Source organism: Aptenodytes patagonicus, chromosome W (genome assembly GCF_965638725.1).
Source record: "Aptenodytes patagonicus chromosome W, bAptPat1.pri.cur, whole genome shotgun sequence".
NCBI classification, from domain to species: domain Eukaryota; kingdom Metazoa; phylum Chordata; class Aves; order Sphenisciformes; family Spheniscidae; genus Aptenodytes; species Aptenodytes patagonicus.
Window position 1 is genome coordinate 19,554,456 of NC_134981.1, and position 6,000 is coordinate 19,560,455.

Here is a 6,000-nt window from a genome sequence, read left to right on the forward strand (position 1 = left end):
CTGAGAAAATAATGGAAGCAAAATATCAGAAGTTACCTTCTGTTGATCAATGAGTTAAACTGATTGAGCAAAGTCCCAGATGAGCACCAGGGAAGAAAGACAGGGCCACATGGCCAAGAGCAAAGGAGGGAGGAGCTAGAGCAATCTTCCCAGGAATATCTTTTTGGCCAAAACAGCTCCCTGTCCTGGTTTCAGCTGGGATAGAGTTAATTTCCTTCCTAGTAGCTGGTACAGTGCTGTGTTTTGGATTTAGGATGAGAATAATGTTGATAACACACTGATGTTTTAGTTGTTGCTAAGTAGTGCTTACACTAGTCAAGGACTTTTCAGCTTCCCATGCCTTGCCAGCGAGAAGCTGGGAGGGAGTATAGCCAGGACAGCTGACCCAAACTGGCCAAAGGGATATTCCATACCATATGACGTCATGCTCAGTATATAAGCTGGGGGGAGTTGTCCGGGGGGCAGCGATTGCTGCTCAGGGACTGACTGGGCATCGGTCAGCGGGCAGTGAGTGGTTGCATCACCTCTTGGTGTTTTTTTTTCTTTCCTGGGTTTTGTTCCTCTCTCTCTGTTTTACTTTCCATTACAATTTATTGTTGTTGTTGCTGTTGTTGTTATATTATTTCAAGTATTAAACTGTTCTTATCTCAACTCACGAGTTTTCTTACTTTTGCTCTTCTGATTCTCTCCCCCATCCCACGGGGGGGGGAGCGAGCGGCTATGTGGTGCTTAGTTGCCGACTGGGGTTAAACCACGACACTCCCTCATGCAGCTCACTCATGCAGGCAAGAGACAGGAGGAATACACAGCTCAAGGTAGGTGTGTATTTGCAGGGAGATAGTGTAATGACCTCTTTTGGTGGTAACTATCACCTAGGTCAGCTTAAAGGGACTGTGAAAAGCCAGCTTGAACTCCTTCCCTCCTCCAGCAGCAGTGCAGCTCAAGTAATCACATGCCTAATGACTGCAGTCTGTGTGTACAGTTCACATGTGGGTGTTTAGAAGAGAAACCCAAGTGTCAGACTTGCGGTTGTCTCTGAACTTTACGTTTTACACTGGCAATCTGCTGTTTTCCTACAGAACACAGCAACCTATTATTTCAAGAGATGATGCACTTGCCAGATACAGAAAAGCTTATATTACACTGTTGCAAAGCAACCTGTTTATTTACTTTCACCTTTTCTTTGAAGTGGGGAAAAAATATATCTGTGCTCTACAGAAAGAGCCTCTAGACCAGTAGTGTTTTCTCTTCTCTCTTACTCGTATTGAGAAATAATGCTACATATTGTCCCAATGCTGGACATATGAGTTAATGTAAAAGTGACAGAATTCATTCTTTTAGAAATGCCTACTAAAATTGTACTTTCTAAGTTTAATCAATGGCTAAAATGTTCAGGGTGAAAAGATACAGACATCACAGAGGGACACTGTAAGCAAGGAGTATTTTGGTGGTAAACACAGTAACTTTCACTGCATTGAAGCTTTTGGCATGTTAACTGGCCTCACTTGTTCCCATTCTTGGAATGATATTTTACTCCTATATTTCCTGGCAGAGGCTAGTCTATATGAATATCTGTATTCTGAAACCATGTTAGTTCTCAAAAGCAAGGAGGACTCAAGTTGCTGTGCTGGCTGCCTTTTGGTGTCATCAAGAAGCACACCTCAGTTTGGAAGAGTTTGATTTTGAGCCTCTTTTCTCCATCAAGGACAATGTGCATTTCCAAGGCTTCAAGTTACTGTTACAAGAGACTGAAACAGCACCGTCTAGACCAGTTTCCACTGAGATAAGAAATAATTTTGTGAAATATAATGACTTACACTTCTATTCTTTACTACTTGAGTTGAAATATTTTTCCTGACTTATGATACAGGAGGTGAGATCAACAGATTATGAGAGCTGTTCACTCTTTCTGAATGAAAATTAACATTATCAAAGGAATGTTTTGTATTTCAGAATAGTAAGAGTATTAAAGAAGTGGTGGGAGGTGTTCTACAGACTTGCCCTGTTTATGATGGCAATCTACGTTGGGAGCACTCTACTGTCATTCACAACTATATATGCATCAGCACAGTTGTAAGAAAGGGAAATAATGCTCTGGTTCAAAAAGAAACTTAAAACCATATGAAATGTAGCCATAGGCAACCTTTTTTTCCTGCACTGAGATGTGCTATCTCAGGGGCTCATTACCAGACACCCTGTAAAAAGGAGTGCCTGATTCAGGGTGCCAGACTGATGATTTGAAAGCAAAAGGGAAAAAAAGTTTAAAGCATGTTGTTTTTATTAAAGAAGCAAAACAAACTTGGGGGGGGGAAGAGGTAAATGCTACAGAAGATTACTTTTTCATTACACGTTTTTCAGTTCTAATTCAGAATATGCTAGTTCACTAGGACAGTGGAATTGGTAAGCACTTAACCAGCTTTTATAGCAATTGACTTTGGGGAGATACCACTAGATATATTTCTCTGTTGGAACTCCCTCTGTTTAAATCTAATTTTACAGTACAAATTCTGCTTTCTGACTAATCATTATTATTTGCACACACAGTCAGTGCTTTAACTGCCATAGAAACCTCAGGTCAAACAGAAGCGAGATGTAGCCCAAATCCATTTCTATGATTTGTATATTACTTAAACACTCTGGCATAACTGTATTGAGCAAGCATTTCCTCACCTTCTCTAATCAGGGCTATTAGAGAGAGTAGGCAACATTCAGAAACAGATGGAAGATAAGAGAAACAGTAACAGTGGTGTTAGAGAACCAGGCGCAGTGGAGCAGCTGCCAGAAGGAGTAAGCAATGCACAGGGTAATTAGCTGTAGGTGGAGCTGTAGGAGTGGTATGGATGACAACAACTGTAGTCAATAGTTGTAGTGAAAAGCAGATGCAGCTATTAAAATCGATGCACCTAGTAAATTGACAAAAATGTTTGACAGGTTTAATTTTTTTTTTCCCTACAGGCTTTGGTGTTTCTTTTGCAGAATATGAGCTTCTTTATCCTAATATATGAAATTTAGCTGATTAATGATACATTAGCTTCCTGATCGCAGAGGCGATCAGCTCCGGTGCAGGCGCATCCCGCAGCGGAGCAGCGGATCGCGGTGTACAGGGGGGTCCTGAGCTGGGGAAACCCCAGGGGAGCGCAGGGACCCGCAGGGAGCTGGCAGCTCTCACAAGGGTGGCTGATGAGGCGTCGGCAGGGCCAGGAGTAACGGCGGCCACCCCCCACTGCCACAAAAGGCAGCCCCAGGGAGTGCTAGCGACCGGGTCGGGCAAACGGGGCGTGGCGCGTCAGCAAGGGCGCCTCTGCGACAGGAGGGGCATTCCACGGGCCGAGTGGGAGACTTGGAGTACACATAATCCAGCAACCAGGCACCGTTCTGTGACCATCGGCAAAGGTCAAGGGCACTCATCCTACCCGACCCTCAAGGCAGAATGGTGGGCACTTGTCTGAGTACAAAGGCCATGGCTTCAGCTGGGGGGTCTGCACCATCTACCCCAGCGGTGGCCGATGCCTCCACGCAGACGGAACTGCTGAAGGGAGAGGCTGCAGTGCAGACCTCAGGCTGCAGGAAGTACCTAGACCTTTCTCCTGGGGCAGGGACAGGCAGCAGACCTGCCTGCAAAAGGTGTGCCCAGGTGGAGGACCTTCTGCTGCAGGAGGTGGTGACAAGGCTGCATAACATCAGGGAGGTGGAGAAGGAGTTAGATAGCTGGTTCCAAGCGCAGTCTGCAGTAGACCCATGGCCAAACAGCTAAAAACTCCCCCACTGGCACACACAGAAGGGAGGGGGGCCAATAATGCAGAAGAATGGATGATTGCAATGGCAAGGACCAGCAGGAGGAAGATACTTCCCCCGAAGCCTGAGGTGCCCTTGCAGAACAGCTTCACCGCTCTGCATACTGAAGAGGAAAGACCCATCATATCAGGAGAAATGCTAGAGCTGAGTAAGGCAGCCCGATCTGCCCCCTGTATAACAACCAGCGCAATTAAGAAAAGGCGATGGGCAATAGTAGTAGGTGACTCTCTTCTGAGAGGTACGGAGGCACCCATTTGCGGACTGGACGCACTCTCTAGAGAGGTGTGCTGCTTACCGGGGGCTCGTATCAGGGATGTCACTGAGAGGCTACCAAGCCTCGTACAATCCGCTGCTGTTGTTTCACGTGGGCATCAGTGATACAACCAGGAGCAGTCTGAGGACTATCAAGAAGGACTACAGAGCCCTGGGAGTGGTGGGAATGATACCGAATATAAAGAAATACTAAGGAGACATATGGTTCTCTTTGTCGAAACAAAGTAGCTAAATGTTCCATGGATAGATAGACTGGACATTCCATAGATAAAAGGAATCCTTGAAGCTCTGTGTACAGGGGTGGAATAGATAAGGAAGTTATGCTGAAATCAGCTAGTTAGTGCAACTGGGCCAAAAGACAAACAGTGCAGGCGAAAAGACTGAGTTCAACTAGCGGACACGGTGAGGAAGACTATCGACGACCACCAGAGGATCCTGAAAGACCACCAATGAACATAAGAGCGCATGCGTTAAAGACTTTTACATATGTTAATGAGTTCCAGGAAATAACATGAATATGTTAATCATTTCTCAGAAATCTAATGAATATGTATATTCTGATTGTACATAACTCCTATAGTTGAGCAGCTTGGCGCGCACACTAGGTGGAGCGATGCCCTGTGCGCCCGGCGCTGCAATAAAGAATGCCTGCTTTCTAAAACTCCAAATTGAGTCTTAGAGAGTTTTTAATCTGCCGACTTATGGTAACAGTAAGGGACTCGGGAGCGCAGGTAGTTTTTTCATCAATCCTGCCGGTCAAAGGGAAGGGGTTTGAAAGGGCCAGTCGAATCTGGCGAGTCAACAAATGGTTACGGGACTGGTGCCACAGCCAGGGGTTCGGCTCCTTAGACCATGGGACTCGCTTTGAGAAACCTGGTCTCCTGGGGGCTGACGGGGTCCATCTGTCAGAGGAGGGGAAGAGCATCTTCAGTCATAGGCTTGCCAAGCTGGTGAAGAAGTTTTTAAACTAGAGATGCCGGGGGAGGGGAACCTCAGTCCATCCCACTCCTACCAGTTTGATGCCAGGGCCAGCAATAGATGCCCAGAGCCTGGAGAAGGATCACAGGTCAGCAGGAGAGCACCTGAAGAGCAGCACAAAGGAACTCCAGCCAGTAAGACAGCTTCATGAAATGCCTCTATGCAAACACACGTAGTATGGGGAATAAACAAGAGGAGTTAGAGACATGTGCATGCACGCCTGCAGGGCTATGATCTTATTGGCATCACGGAGACGTGGTGGGATGGCTCCTATGACTGGAGTGCTGGGATGAAAGGATACAGGCTCCTTCGGAAGGACAGGCAGGGGAGACAAGGAGGGGGTGTCGCCCTCTATGTCAATGACCAGCTGGAGTGCATGGAGCTCTGCCTGGGGATGGATGAGGAGCTGACCGAGAGCTTATGGGTCAGGATCAAAGGGAAGGCAGGGACAGGTGACATTACGGTGGGGGTCTGCTACAGGCCACCCAACCAGGAAGACAGAGTGGATGAGGCCCTCTATAGACAGATAGGAGCAGCCTCATGCTCACAAGCCCTGGTCCTCATGGGGGAAGACCACCCTGATATCTGTTGGAGGGACAACAGGGCAGGGCATAAGCAATCTGGGAGGTTCCTGGAATGCGTCGATGATAACTACCTTCTCCAAGTGGTAGAGGAGCCAACGAGGAGAGGTGCTATGCTGGACCTTGTTCTCGCCAACAAGGAGGGGCTGGTGGGGAATGTGAAGCTCAAGGGCAGCCTGGGCTGCAGTGACCACGAAATGGTGGAGTTCAAGACCCTTAGGGCACCGAGGAGGGCACACAGCAAGCTCACTACCCTGGATTTCAGGAGAGCAGGCTTTGGCCTCTTCAGGGATCTGCTCGGCAGAGTGCCATGGGACAAAGCCCTGGAGGGAAGAGGGGCCCAAGAAAGCTGGGTAATAGTCAAGGATCACCT